This window comes from Musa acuminata, chromosome BXJ1-8 (genome assembly GCF_036884655.1).
Source record: "Musa acuminata AAA Group cultivar baxijiao chromosome BXJ1-8, Cavendish_Baxijiao_AAA, whole genome shotgun sequence".
NCBI classification, from domain to species: Eukaryota; Viridiplantae; Streptophyta; class Magnoliopsida; order Zingiberales; family Musaceae; genus Musa; species Musa acuminata.
The window spans coordinates 40,630,001-40,646,255 of record NC_088334.1 but is presented as its reverse complement, the minus strand read 5'-3'; positions in this window follow the sequence as shown (position 1 = coordinate 40,646,255).

Sequence of the window (16,255 nt, the reverse complement as noted above, 5' to 3'; positions counted from 1 at the left end):
CATACGGATTAGCCACACAATGAAAAACAAGGAGGAAACCGAGTCCATTCTCACACAGAATTTACTCTCTTAAATGCATTCCATATAGAAATATTCTTACAAATAAAATAGGAAGAACTCTTACGGGTGCCTCGACCATCAAGGACATTATCATTAAGAATAAATAAGTCTAAATGTTATAGATTCCATCGTGATCAGCATCATGACACTAAGAACTGTCGTGACCTAAAGCAACAAATCGAAAAAGTCATTTAGAGAGGATACTTGGGATGTTATCTCTCTAAAGTTTAAGGTAGCCTATAGACTACAAAGCCTCGTTAAACATTAGGTAGACGTAATCATTAGTGGGACAGGATTAAGAGGATATAGCAACATAGCTCGCAGAACATAAGCAAGGGAGTCTCAAGCTAAGAGAAAGGCTGAATAGGGACCCAACCATTGTGTTCAAGGAGGAAGAGGCTGGGCATCTTGATCCTAGGCATGACGAAATCTAGGTTATATCACTATAGATCATCAACACATCAATTAAGAGGATCCTAATTGACATGGGGTGCTATGTTAATAACCTCTATTATAATGCATTCTAGAAGATAAGATTAACAAAAAAAAAATTGTAACCAATCTCCTCCATGCGAATCGGCTTCACTAGAGACTCAATCACATCCTTAAGGACAATCAACCTTTGGGTCGAGAGCTTGTTTAAGGATGATTCAAATCAAGTTTCTGGTCATAGACATCCCATTGGCCTATAATATAATCATCGTACATCCAACCCTCAACTAACTCCGAATAGTCATTTTCACTTATTACATGATATTGAAATTTCTGACAAACTTTAAAGTTGAAGAATTTAGAAGTAATCTTCAAGAGTCCAAATAATGTTATCTGACCTCGATCACTCTCCCGAGGAAGACGACATTGTTGGTCCAACAAATGGATCCTAGAGATTCAACAACTCAATCGGCTCATCCAAAAGCAAGAGAATCCCTCATTAAAGTATTGTTGGACCGAAACAAGCCAGACTGAACTAACAAGATCGACTCAACACTACTTGAATAGAAAAAAAAAAAAAGAGATAGTCAACTTCCTACACCTCAACTCTTAGATCTTTCTTGGTCATTAAGTGACATCCTAGACATCAAACATTTTGTGGCATAGCATTAGCTCAATATTGATCTTAACTATTGACTATTTGGGAAAAACCTTGATCATTTGCTCTTGATCGTCGGTCAACAGTTGGAGAAGAAGTAGATAAATTGTTGGACATTGACTTTATCTATGAGATCCATTATCTTGAATAACTTGCTAATATAATTCTTATAAAAAAGAATGATATAAAATGAAAAATGTACGTTGATTATATTGATTTTAATACAGTTTGTCCTAAAGATAACTTTCCTTTGCCTCGGATCCCCGTATCAACCAACTGGTTGACTCTACTTTCAATCGTGAACTCTTAACTTTTATGGATGTCTTCTTACATTATAACTAAATTAAAATGACTTTAGATTAAAGTAAACATTGTTATAAAATTATGTCATTGGAGCTCAAAAATATTGAAATCATGAATATTTTCTCTCTTAACATAAATTAATTACTATAAATGATGTATTGCTTTATTATTAATTCTATATCTGTGTACTATAATTAAGAAAATAATTAAATTTAATTTCCTTAATCACATGAGAATTCTACTAATCAATTAAATTATTAATTAATTTATTTTCTAATGAGTGATTTGATATTTAGGAAGTAAATAGTTAAATTTTATTTTTGTGTGTGAACTATAAGAAATAAATATTATATTACTTTTTTTTGTGTGAAAGTAAAAGAAAAATTAAATTATTACTTACTTTTCGGGGAGATCTCATCTTCTCCTATATAAAGGGGCTACTTCTCCCTCATTCTCCACCAAGCCTGGAGGATTGAGGAATGGACTTTCCAGAAAGATGATATCGAGGAAGAGATAATGGAAGAGAAGCAGAATCTTTTCTTTTTTAAACTAGCTTTGATTTATATTTTGAAATCTTGATGTTGAGATTATTATAATTTTTGATGTATAATGATGTTTTAATTTTGAAATTTATGATTAGTAAACAAATATAATTATTTTGTGATATTAGAATGATTATTTGATTTATATTTATCTCTTAAGCTTGAGTGAATTTTAATATTGATTTAATTCTTATTTTTGGATTAGCATAATAGTTCTAATTTATTTAATTAGATATATCTATGTTCCAAGAATTATATGTGAATTTTTAAAATTAATTATTTTTAAATTTAAGATCATTAATTTAAAGTTTTTATTAATGGATTTGAGTCATTCTTTAATAATTTTAAATATTAAAATCTAATTTGATAAGAGGAATCTAATTGGGATCTGACTTAAGTCAAGTTGATCTATCAGAATAGATCGACTCAGCCCATATGGTCATGTACGACCTAGCTTATGTGACCAAGTATAACCTAACCCATGTGACTCGGCATGACTCAACCTATGTGGCCGGATAGGAGCCAACCCATATGGCAAGGTATGACCCAACTCATGTGGTTAGGCTTGACCCAATCCATGTGGCTAGATATGATCTAGTCCATGTTGTCACAGACAAACTTCGAAACAGGGTGTTTGATGTAATGCTTATGTATGTCTGTGTCTTTTGGCATATTCATGCCTTGTACAACATGTAGAGGGGCGGCCGAAGGCATAATAGTCCCATTTTTGTTGGGTTGGTAGCCTCTTTAGGCTTGTAAATAAAGATTGTGTCATGTGGACACGTGCGAGAGCTTTTCGGTCTGTAATGGACCATTTTACCCTTTGTTGTGCCACTGTTCAGAGCTTGTAAAGTTTGTTTGTAATTTGCATTGTCTATGAAGTGTTTTTCGGACATGTTTGCTTGTGGATCCCGATTGAGGCGTTCTCTTTAACACGTTCTCTCTTTTGTTGGTCCTAAGGGATAATGGGAGGCTTCGGGGAGGCTGACCTTTGCGGACGGACGCGCAAGGGTGCCGCACGACTTAGGCAAAACCAACTAAGTCCGTGTCATATGGTATCAGAGCGGGACAAGCACTCATAGAAACACTTGACATGCAAACGTGGGGGACCTAGCGGGGCTGCGTTGAGGGCAATCAGCACATGCGCGACCGTTTGAGGGAAAACGGGCATGGAGATGTAGGGAAAAGAGTCGCTCAGAGGAGCGAGCATCTGAGATTGGCATTCAGAGGAATGGCCAACCCTTCGCGCAAGAGGCACCACGAGAATAGGCAAGCTTGGAAGAATTTGGAGCGCACAAAGGTTGGGATGGCTGAGTTTGAGCTACGGCTCAACGTTGACAACTATACTTGATGGTGCTCTAGGCAAGCGAGACGCTTGGCAAGAATGAGACCATGCAAGGTGGAATGAGTTGCTCAACGACCAAAAGAGTTATGCAAAGCTCACAGAGGTGAGGGGAATTGCTAACTTGAAGAATTTGGTACTCATGCATGGGCTTGTATGCGGACGACGGAATGTTCGTGGCCATCCCAAGGCGACTGAAACTCGGCGCCATGGAGCATTGAAACTTTCTCTTCGGCATGTGAAGGATACGTCCGTCGGAGGCTAAAGTGTGCAACGAGTTCAGCATGTTGCTAGTGCTAGTCATAGGTGCCCAGCAAGCCAATCACGTGAGTGATGGCACGTGTGACTTGATACAGAATCTTTTTGCTTATTATATTTTGGCGTATATCACTTTATAACTATTGCATAAATGCATATATATATATATATATATATATATTGTAATGTCATTGGATTTGTGCAATGGGAATCGGATCGTGATGAGATCACGATAATGAGATCGATTCACCTTTAAACACATATCCTAAATAATCCCGGTCATAGGTTACTCGAGAGGGACATCGTGATAACCGGATAGACTGGTGTGCTGTATACCCGTCCATATGATGGATGCAGTTGGTCTTATAGCTGCTCGTGTAAGGACACTAGGGATACAGTACAGGTGCTCATTGGAGAATGAGTTCACTGATTGATCCGCTTACGGAATGCTGGATGGTTGATGATGCCTTATTGTCAGACAGCGATTCCGTAGTCCTAGTGGTGTATCTGGTCCTTAGACTTGAGACACCAAGAATGTCCTGTATGAGTGCTCCACTCTTTGATACCAGACTTATAGGTTTGGCTGTTCCCAGATCTAGTACAGTTGGTCATTGGGAGTGGTAGTCGACCTTACGAGGGCTATTGAGTGTCAATAGAGGATCATCCACTCTCGGCGTCATGAGAGGAATATCCTATGTGTTCTTGCTCAGACAAATCCCTGGCTAGGGTCATTCGGGTTGAGAGAGAAAGAGTTCTCCGGGAGAATCCGATTAGAGCGAGACTCGAGTAGAAACCGTATGGGTCTGACAGCACCATGCTCGATATACGGTCTCTGGGATATTAGATGGATGAGGGACTATAGGTACATGGTAACTGAGGACAGACAGGTCCAATGGATTGGATTCCCCTGTATCGTCTGGGGACTACGGCGTAGTGGCCTAGTACGTCCGTAGTCGATGAGTCGAGTGAATTATTATAGAGATAATAATTCACTGAGTTAGAAGGAGTTCTGACAGGTATGACTCACGGCCAGCTCGATATTGGGCCTAGAGGGTCACACACATATGGTAGGCATTGCGATGAGTAGAGGTTTGGATATGAGATATCCGACGGAGCCCTTGTCTTATTAGATGCAGATCCAATACCCACTAGGGAAGGACCCATTAGGGTTTGACACGGGATCTCTATAAATAGGAGGGATTCACAGCCTCATAGGCTAGAGTCTTTGCTTGCCTTTCCTATTCTCCTCTCCCTCTCCACCTCAGAGTAGGCCTGGAGTTTTGAGGAGTGTCGTCGCAACCCTACTGTGTGGATCACCGCTAGAGAGGAGGACGCTTGACCTCCTTCACCCTCTCCTAAGGATCTGTAAGGAAACAGGGATATACGATCTCCCTAGGTAACACAATCTATATACGCAGTTTTGTGTTTTGCGGATTTTTGCGCACCAATCTTCGCACGACGACGAACATCTTTTTGGGAATCGGGGATTTTTGTTTTCTTATTCTTCCGCTGCGCATATGATGTCGCCCCCAATGATTTCCCAACAACTAGGCCTTGAGGGGTGCAGCGGGGGCTGTATTGACATGGAGTCGCAATCTAGCAAGTGCGTTTGCAGGAGGCAGAACAGTGCACAGTTTGTTCAACAGATCGGAGTAGTCCAAGGGGATGGTGGTCTCCGAAACGAAGAGAGATATTGCTCCAATGGGATAGTTATCCAGGAGGGATAAGTCCCGGCTCTCCAGAGGGAGAATCATGTGAGACGGACCTCACATGTTGAGGAGGAGTACCTCAACAAACAACAACTCCACGAAGCTCGATGGACTGAGCAAGCGGCGAGGAGTTGTCGCATGATCTCGCTCGAGAGAATGCATTGGTGGATGCATTGCGAGATCAAGTGGGGGAGCGACCTAAAGCAACTTAAATGAAGGCACACTTGGAGTCGATGTGGAGATCGGACTCAAGGGAGGGCTGACCCGTGGAATGGTGGGCACGAGGGCCACCATCGACTCAATGCAAAAACGAGGAGCGGAGCAACTTGGGTGTAACTTGGCGAAGTACCCAAGCCGCATGAAGGGAGCCAGCATAGAAGTTGGAACGTGGAGCAGAGGCACAGTGATTTCCTTAGACAGAGGTCAAGGACATGAACTCTTGCAGAGGCAATAGTAGGATCATGTTGTTCCATGGGTCCTTCATTCTGACGGAGCGGACTCATCTTGCATGGTGCCAAAGACGAAGGGAGCTTCGGGGCACATGCACCTTATCTCGGAGAAGCATTTGATGGAGGAACTAAGGCGACTCAATTTGCGGAGGTGAAGTTGGGTTCAGAAGGCCTTAGCACAGGGCAAGAGGACGCAGAGGCGGGTACTCTTGAAGAATATGCCATAGTGTTGCCATTCGAGTTGCAATGAAGGAAGCGGTGCGCAGTGGAGATTGTGCTGGTAGGGGCAGAGGCCTATGATCCAGACAATGGTGTACAAATTACAGTGAAGTCGGTGGACTTCGGGAGCTACTAGGCGACGGACTGTCCTAAAGCAGTGCTTCATCTAGGTGTGACCCAAGAGTGGGTGGATGAAGGTCGATTGCCAAAGGAGCGAACAAAATCGAAGGTGGAAGAGACCCTGCGATGTATTGGCAGAGGTCACACATGGAGGGTTCACAATTCGAGTTTATTCCACAAGGATCAAAATGCAATGGAGATGTCACCAGGAGACGACAAGGTGCAGCGGATCGTGGTGGAACAGTTCGTGGCAATGCGACACACACGACATAGTCCCGGGAGAGACTAGATCATATGGAGGTATGATCGGGAGCTACTGGGAGCTCCACTTCGGTGAACAACACGACGGCAAGAAGGGCTATGGATTCAAGGAGTGAAGGCCATGGTACCATAGAGGCGAGTCTTCCGTGCGTGCATCAAATTTTGCTTCGGATGAAAGCCTTGGTCATCAGCATATGGGGGCTGGGTTCCACCAAGGGAAAAGTTCGAATGCAAGTACTAGTGAGTTCCATGGGAGGAACTTGATCATGCAGAGGTATGACCGAAGCAGCTGGAGAGTTGGACTGCTCCAGAGCTCATATTCGCTTAAGGGAGCCCGACAAGTCAGGGGACAAGATCGAGTAAGCGAACGTTGCTACCAAGGAAGCTAAGGAGAACAGAATCGGTGCAAACCCTACAATGTGATGGCAGAGGCCATGCATGGGAGTTACAATATGTCTTTCCATCGACCAAACAGACTGCTTGGAGAACACAGAGGTGTTGAAGCAGGAGGTCGAAAGGGGCGAGGAAGCGACGACGAGTCCAGAGGGACTTAGCTACCCAAAATCAAGCATCAGTCAGAATGGAGGTGGACTTAGAGGAGTGCCACGGAGACATATCTACTGATCGTGAAGAAAAGGGATACAGATGCGAGGAGACGGATAGTAGGGCCATGGGCATGACAGCGCCATGGTACCGTAGAGGCGGGACTTCCGTGAAAGTCATTGATCCCTTGCTCTCACGGAGGGAGAGCGCTTGGTCGTGAAAGGGGCCGAGGAGGTGGAGCATGCAGAGGCAATCTCCAAGTACCGAGACAAGGCTGAAGGGCAGAGGCTAAGAAACTTCGTAAGACCGGTGTCAACAAGTTTCTCATCAAGATAGCCGTAAGTGAAGGACTTCGGGTCATGCAAGAGTGCACGACCAAGGAACGAAGCAGGCAGTACGCGGTGCTGTACCTTTACTACTCAGTGGAGTAGGCGGCAGGGTTGATGGAGAAGACGGTATAATCCCAGAGGCGACCTCATCTATCAGAGAATTACTCCAAGTTGGGGTGAAAACTTCCTGCATTCCAAAAGTTCAATGGCATTGAGAAGGTGAATCACAGTAGCTAACTCAACGCAAGGAGTGCAAACACTTCAAGTACTTCAGAAGTGTAAGCAAAGAGCAAGCGAAGGCCAGTAACCAGCTCGATGCATGAAGTACAACCTCGAGGAGGCGAGCGAAGTCAAGTAACCTTTGCCTTCTCAACTCTTAAGAGAATGGGCGAAACCGAGTACCCCAGTTCTCTTATTTATCCAGCAGAGGAGCTCTGCACAAGTTCAAAGACCCTTCGAGGATAATGGAAGACAATAGTTGTCAAATCCTCACCAACGGTGATCAGTGCTACTGAGAGTAGATTGTCCGCTTCATTTCCCAACGAAATGCCAATCGAAAGCGGAAGTGATGCGAACCTACTTGGATGTGACAACTAACTGAAAGAAGAGTCAATGAGCAGATTTTGTGGAGGAAGGACCCAAAACTTCAGAAGTTTGTGAGGCGATGCTCGTTAAAGCTCCAACAAGCATCCACCCAGTTCAAGCAGCATGTGGAAATTTTGAGAAACTGGCGTAGTAAGAATGGTCTTTTCCTTCATTTGGTGGATCCACAGGAATCAACGAGGATCAACACAACTCAGCCAACCCCACACCAGAGTCAGAGTCATTGGCGAGTTGAAGCAGCATGACAGATCAAAGGTTCGACTACTCAAAAACAGCAGCGAATAGCAGCTGGGAGCCAGGAGGCGCATTGCAACTGGAGTAGAAGATTGAAGACTCAGCAAAGGTAAGGAGTTGTAGTGTCGGCAAAGGCTTCGACGAGGATGTCGAAGGAATAAGTGGGGGAGAATGTCACGGACAAACTTCGAAACAGGGTGTTTGATGTAATGCTTATGTATGTCCGTGTCTTTTGGCATGTTCATGCCTTGTACAACATGTAGAGGGGCGGCCGAAGGCATAATAGCCCCATTTTAGTTGGGTTGGTGGACTCTTTAGGCTTGTAAATAAAGGTTGTGTCATGTGGACACGTGCGAGAGCTTTTCGGTCTGTAATGGACCATTTTACCCTTTGTTGTGCCACTGTTCAGAGCTTGTAAAGTTTGTTTGTAATTTGCATTGTCTATGAAGTGTTTTTCGGACATGTTTGCTTGTGGATCCCGATTGAGGCGTTCTCTTTAACCCGTTCTCTCTTTTGTTGGTCCTAAGAGACAATGAGAGGCTTCGGGGAGGCTGACCTTTGCGGACAGACGCACAAGGGTGCCGCACGACTTAGGCAAAACCAGCTAAGTCCGTGTCAATGTGGCCATATATGACCCAGCATATGTGGTAAGGTACAACCCAACCATGTGGCTAGGCATGAGCCAACTCATATGACTATGTACGATCCATTCCATGTAGTCATATATGACCCAACTCATATAGTAAGGTACGACCCAACCATGTTGTCACGACCTTAGCTGGAATTGCCTAAGGCGTGCGGCACCCTTGCGGCCAAAGACGCGAACTTAGCTTGCGTTGCCTAAGTCACGAGTCACTCTTGCGGCAAAGACGCGAACTTAGCTTGCGTTGCCTAAGTCGCGCTTCGCCCTTGCGATCTTGCTCCGCAAGGATCAGCCCACTTTGTAACCTCTCGCAGGTCCCGAAGGACCTGTAAAAGAGAAAGAGAGTTAGATCGAAAGAACGAGCAACGGACAAGTCCCGAAGTCTCGCGAAAAGGAAAGCTTTACAAGCAATTCGTCGAACACCTTGTGTGCACAAGAGAAAAGAGGGAGAGGGAGAAAAACAAGGCTTTCAAGGATGAACGAACAGCTGCAAGCCCACAAACAGCCGCTCACCTGGTCCCGGGCGCAAAACCAAGTTCCCGTAAAGGTCATGTGCGAACTTGCGAAAGAGTGTTCAACGCCCAGTATATAACCGAAGCCCCATCCAGCCATGTGCCACCCGGGGGGTTCCTGGGGTCTGAGCTGGCTGACATTTTGGTGAGCGGAGGCAGCACTCCGCTCACCTCCCGCGGCACGCAAAAACGGAGCTGTTTTGGGCTGTTTTGGGGCTGTTTTGCTCGGTTCGGTGAACGGTCGCTTTGCAACGCTGCAGCTTGTTCGAACTTACATATTTACAAGCAAAATGACCCAAAACCATAAGAAAACATGATGTCAAGCAGCTGTACATGCGGGTGTGAGCGACGAACGGTTCGTTGAACGGAGTTGTTGCGGGTGCGCGACGACCGTTCGTGACATTCTCCCCCACTTAAACTGTCGACGCCCTCGTCGACGCTTGTTGGTAGTTGTTGATGACTTCTTCTTCATGTCGCAGGGCGTCTTCAGGCTCCCAACTGGCTTCAGTTCGGGGAAGCTTTCGCCACTTCACCAAGTACTCTGTCTGCTCCGCTCCGTTGGGTAGCTTTATCTTGCGATCTGCCAGAATGGTTTCCACTCGCTTCTCGTAGGAGGCTGTGATGGGAGGTAGCTGAGTTGGAATACTTCGAGAAGCATCTTGCGGATCTGAATGGTAGGCCTTCAGGTTGCTGGCGTGAAGAACGTTGTGAATTTTGAACCACGCCGGCAGCTGCAACTTGTAAGAAACATTGCCTACTCTGCTGATAATTGGGAAGGGCCCTTCATACTTACGCACCAATCCTTTGTGGACTCTTTTCCTGAAGAATTGGAGTGATGCTGGTTGGAGCTTTACCAACACCAAATCGCCAACTTTGAACTCTTGTGGTCGCCTTCCCAAGTCTGCCCACTTCTTCATCCGTTTTGCCGCCTTCTCCAAGTAAGCTCGCGCAATATCGGCATTTCGATGTCACTCCTTTGCGAAATGGTAGGCTGATGGACTACTCCCAATATAACCAATTGTCATAGTGTACGGAGTCGACGGTTGTTGTCCTGTGATAATTTCAAAGGGGCTCTTGTTGGATGCAGAGCTCCGCTGCAAGTTGTAGGAGAATTGGGCGATGTCCAACAGCTTCACCCAATCTCGTTGATTGGCACTCACGTAGTGCCGGAGATACTGCTCTAAGAGCAAATTTATTCTTTCAGTCTGACCATCCGTCTGGGGGTGGAGGCTTGTAGAGAAGTATAACTTTGACCCCAACAATTTGAATAGCTCGGTCCAGAATCGTCCCAGGAACCGAGCGTCTCGATCACTAACAATATTGTGTGGGACTCCCCAATACTTCACTACACCCTTCATCATCAGTCTGGCCGCCTCTTCAGCTGAACAGTGTAGGGGAGCAGCAATGAAAGTTGCATACTTTGAAAACCGATCGACCACCACAAGTATCAATCCAAGTCCCCCTACAGGCGGCAAGCTTGATATGAAGTCTAAGGAAATGCTCTCCCATGGCCTTTCTGGTACAGGCAACGGCTCCAAAAGTCCCACCGGCTTCCGTTGCTCCACCTTGTCTTGTTGGCAAGTAAGGCATGTTCGAACATACTCCTCCACATCAATCCCCATCTTTGGCCAGTAGAAGGCCCTCTCCACGAGAGCCAATGTTCTGTGAATGCCGGGATGTCCAGCCCAAAGGGAATCGTGACACTCTTTTAAGAGTTCACGCCTTAAATTGTCCACTCGGGGAACATAAACTCTATTCCCTTTTGTGTAAACAAGTCCCTCCTGGACCCAAAATCGTCGTGCCTTGCCTTCTTTGATGAGCTGCATCAGGATAACTGCCTGGGGATCACTATACAGTCCACCTCTGATTCGGGAAAGGAAGTTGGAGTGTAACTGACTTGCTTGGCCTCTACCCTCCAGTTGTGCAGCATTCACGCATTCCACTTTCCGACTCAGTGCATCGGCCACGACATTCGCCTTCCCGGGCTTGTATTCCATTGCCATATCAAATTCAGCCAGGAAGTCCTGCCATCGTGCTTGCTTTGGGGAGAGCTTCTTCTGAGTTTGAAAATAGCTCAGGGCGATGTTGTCTGTCCTCAGCACAAAACGTGACCCGAGGAGGTAGTGTCGCCAAACTCGTAGGCAGTGGATCACCGCTGTCATCTCCTTCTCATGCACTGGATACCGCCTCTCGGTCTCGTTGAGTTTGCGGCTCTCGTAGGCCACCGGATGACCTTCTTGCATGAGTACTCCACCAATAGTAAAGTCCGAAGCATCTGTATGGACTTCAAAGGGCTCTCCATAGTTTGGCAATTTGAGCACTGGTTCTTCCAGAACAGCAGCCTTCAGATCTTGGAATGCTATCTCACATTTGTCAGACCACTTCCAAGGCTGCTCCTTCTTCAGCAACTCCGTCAGTGGGGTTGCCCGCTTCGAATATCCTGAAATGAAGCGTCGATAGTAGTTGACGAATCCAAGGAAGGATCTCAACTCTGGCACCTTCTTTGGAGTTCGCCATTCCGCAACTGCTTGCACCTTCGACTTGTCCATCCGAATGGAGCCATCACCGATTCGATGCCCCAAGAATAGGATCTCAGTTTGAGCAAAGTAGCATTTCTCCCTTTTTACGAACAAAGTGTTCTCCCTGAGAACCTTGAAAATCGTCCGAAGGTGCTTGACGTGCTCCTCGAGCGTTTGGCTGTAGACGACGATATCGTCCAAGTAGACGACCACGAACTTATCCAAATACTCCTTGAATAGCTGGTTCATGAGAGTACAGAATGTGGCCGGAGCGTTGGTTAAGCCGAAAGGCATCACCAAGAACTCAAACGCTCCATATCTGGTCACACAAGTAGTCTTTGCTTCGTCGCCTTCAGCAATACGCACCTGCCAATATCCCGACCGAAGGTCGAGTTTCGAGAAATACTTCGCCTTGCCCAATTGATCGAACAAGTCCGCAATGAGCGGGATGGGATACTTGTTCTTCACTGTTACTTTGTTGAGGGCTCGGTAGTCGACGCATAATCGGAGGCTCCCATCTTGTTTCTTCTGGAAGAGAACTGGAGCTCCGAAAGGTGCTTTTGAGCTGCGGATGAGACCACCGCTTAGCAGTTCACCTAACTGCTTCCTGAGTTCTGCCAGCTCTGGCGAGGGCATGCGGTAGGGTGGTCTCGCTGGAGGCTTCACTCCTGGCTCCAGCTCGATACTGTGATCCACGCCTCTACGTGGTGGAAGAGTCTTCGGCAACTCGGGTGGCATAACGTCTTTGAACTCCTTCAGGACGTTCGCCACCACAGCAGGTTCTTGAATGGCCTCTTCGTTGAGTGGCTCTAGCTTCATAGCAGCCACGAATGTCAGTTCGCCCTTTCGCACCCCTTTCTTCAATTGTAAGGCCGAAATGTGTTGGGGCTCCTTGGTTCCTCTCCGAGAGACGGGAACCACGCAGGGGTCATCGCCTCCCATCATGCATAGGGAATTCAAGAACGGCATCGGCACCAACTTCGCCGCGTGCATAAACTCCATTCCAAGAATCACTTGGAAGTCGTCCAATGGCACGGCCATCATGTTGGTGTTCCCGCTCCATGTCCCGATTTTGATGGGAACTCCCTTCGCCAACCCGGAGATTCGCCTGGCCTCCGAGTTCACCGCTTTCATTCGGCTTGGGCTCTTCTCCAATGTCAACCCAAGTCGCTGCGCTTCACGATCGGCTATGAAGTTGTGGGTAGCGCCCGTGTCCACCATTGCACGGGTCGTTTGGCCATTCAGCTTGATGTCCACATACATCAGTTCACTACTTCCTGCTTTTTGTACCTTCGTCTTTATGTTCTCCCCCACTTGACCCCGCATAGCGTTTAACAAACGCATTGCTCCCATTCGGGGTCCTTGCGACTCTTCATCGTCGCTGCTGGATTCAGAGCTGCTTGAGCTAAGGGCAACAGCTTTGCCCTTGTCCGATCGGGGGGGGGGGGGGAGGTGGATGGAAGCCGTCAATGCATTGAGTGCCTGTTTTTGTGGGCACTCCCTTACCATGTGTGGTCCTCCACACAAGAAGCATCCCCCAGGTTTTGAGGCCTTGCCTTTCGGGTTCGGCCCTTTGTGGGAGCTCTTCTTCTTCTGTTCGCCCCCGAGCTCCTTCCCTCGAGAATGTTTTGGAGGGCGATTGTTTGAAGATTGTTTCCTTCTCGCTGGGTCTTCAGAGGAAACGAAGTCGGTGAGCCTTTCTGCAGCTGCAATTGCCCCGACCACGTCGGTAACATTCCTTCGATTCAGCTCCTGTTGAGCCCATGGTTTCAAACCATCAAGGAAGCTGAACAACTTGTCCTTCTCGGACATGTCCTGTATGTCCAGCATTAGTGCAGAAAACTGCTTCACATAGTCTCGGATGGTGGAACTTTGGCGGAGTTGTCTCAACTTCCTTCTTGCGACGAACTCTGTGTTCTCCGGTAGGAACTGAGTTCTCAACTCCCGCTTCAAGTCTTCCCATGTGTCGACTCGACACCGACCTTGTTGGATTTCCTCCCAACGAGTTCGCCACCAAAGTTTCGCATCTCCATTCAGATACATTGTTGCTATAGAAACTTTGGTATCTTCAGAATCGGGCCTCGTAGCTTGGAAGTATTGCTCCATGTCGAACAGAAAGTTCTCGAGCTCCTTGGCATCTCTGGCCCCTCCATATCCATGGGGCTCAGGTGCCCTCAAATTTTGTGACGGTGCAGCGCGGGTGTTGCCTCCTCCCGCATTTAGCGTTCTTGTGAGCATGGCCACCTTTGCGGTGAGTTCCGCCACAACATCTTGTAAGTGTTGCACGGAGTCCTTGGTGTCATTAGACAGTCGGTCGACTAGGGCCTCGACCTTGTCGATCCTGGACTCCGCTTCCTCTTGCGAGCTCTCTACCCCAACAAGTCTTTGTTGGCCATGGTAGAGTTCCTCCATGCTCGCTTCCAGAACATCCAGGCGGGTTTCCGCCGTCGTGAGTCTCTCCTTATGACTCTTTTTCCCAGTTAGCGCACCAGATTGCGCTTCCTCCGCTCGCGGAGAGTTGCCAACTTCTCGCTCATCCTGTTCGCTGCCGCGATCCTCATGAGCGGTTCCAACAGCATGAGAGCGAGTGTGCACATGCAGCCCACCTGCGGCTGCTTGGGGCAAGGGTCCGGCTTGCCCCGTCTTGCTTGATTCGCCATGATGCTTTGCCATGGCGAAGTTGCGAAGTTCGTTCGCTGTTCGATCGAAGAGCTTGCCCGCTCTGATACCACAATGTCACGACCTTAGCTGGAATTGCCTAAGGCGTGCGGCACCCTTGCGGCCAAAGACGCGAACTTAGCTTGCGTTGCCTAAGTCGCGAGTCACTCTTGCGGCAAAGACGCGAACTTAGCTTGCGTTGCCTAAGTCGCGCTTCGCCCTTGCGATCTTGCTCCGCAAGGATCAGCCCACTTTGTAACCTCTCGCAGGTCCCGAAGGACCTGTAAAAGAGAAAGAGAGTTAGATCGAAAGAACGAGCAACGGACAAGTCCCGAAGTCTCGCGAAAAGGAAAGCTTTACAAGCAATTCGTCGAACACCTTGTGTGCACAAGAGAAAAGAGGGAGAGGGAGAAAAACAAGGCTTTCAAGGATGAACGAACAGCTGCAAGCCCACAAACAGCCGCTCACCTGGTCCTGGGCGCAAAACCAAGTTCCCGTAAAGGTCACGTGCGAACTTGCGAAAGAGTGTTCAACGCCTGGTATATAACCGAAGCCCCATCCAGCCATGTGCCACCCGGGGGGTTCCTGGGGTCTGAGCTGGCTGACATTTTGGTGAGCGGAGGCAGCACTCCGCTCACCTCCCGCGGCACGCGAAAACGGAGTTGTTTTGGGCTGTTTTGGGGCTGTTTTGCTCGGTTCGGTGAACGGTCGCTTTGCAATGCTGCAGCTTGTTCGAACTTACATATTTACAAGCAAAATGACCCAAAACAATAAGAAAACATGATGTCAAGCAGCTGTACATGCGGGTGTGAGCGACGAACGGTTCGTTGAACGGAGTTGTTGCGGGTGCGCGACGACCGTTCGTGACAATGTGGCCTAGTATGGGCTAGCTCATGCGGCTAGGTACAACTCAGTCCATGTGGTTAGATACGACCCCAACTCATATGTCTAGGACCAACTTGCGAGCTAAGCATGACCTAGTTCAATGGTAAGGCTCAGCCCAACTTATAAGTGAGGCTTAGCCTAGTCCATAAGTTAAGCCTACCCAGCTACGCGATTTACATTAGATATGTCGTCGCTCCTTTTATATAGCCCGTCGTACCTCAACTTAACCTAGTACTTGGAACATGTATATGTAGTGTATGTGACACGTTCAAGACTCAGGTGGGTTGGTTCGGTTTGGGTTAGCACTATACGACATAGTCCAATTTCCTCCCTCTCTATTGGTTTAAGCTTATTAATTGACTAAATCAAACAGGTTTGATCAGTTAAAGCCGGTTTAGGGTGATTCCAAAGTAACTCGACTAGTTCAAACCTATTCGACATAATCAAGATCAATCAAATCTAAATTAGACCAGTCTAAGATGATTCTAAACTAGTTCTATAAGGATTTGAGGTTGGTTCCGTTTGATCAGAATTGAGTTTAGTTTAAGTCAATTAAGCTATTCCAATTAGGATTTTGATTGATTGAGGACTATTGAGAGATTGATGTTTCATGCATTTATGATTTGATGAATTAAAAAGTTTTATCTAAAGATGTCATTTGAAAATGATTATTGATTTTCTATTTTCTTATGTTTATGATATTGATATGATTAGTATCATGTAGTAGATGTGATTAGACTAGTAGTTTACATTGGGAGTGCAACTTGTGAAAGGAGCTACGGGCCATCACAGTGCGGAGCCACCAATGAACACAGTCTAGCATATTTACATCAAGTATGGTCTCTCATAATATTTAATCATATTGATTTCTTAATGTACGCGTGAGTGAATGAATGAGTGTAAATGAATGATGTTTATGTATCCCTATCGACGGTAGGTATGGTGATTCCCTTCGGGGATTAGCGGGCCGTTACAC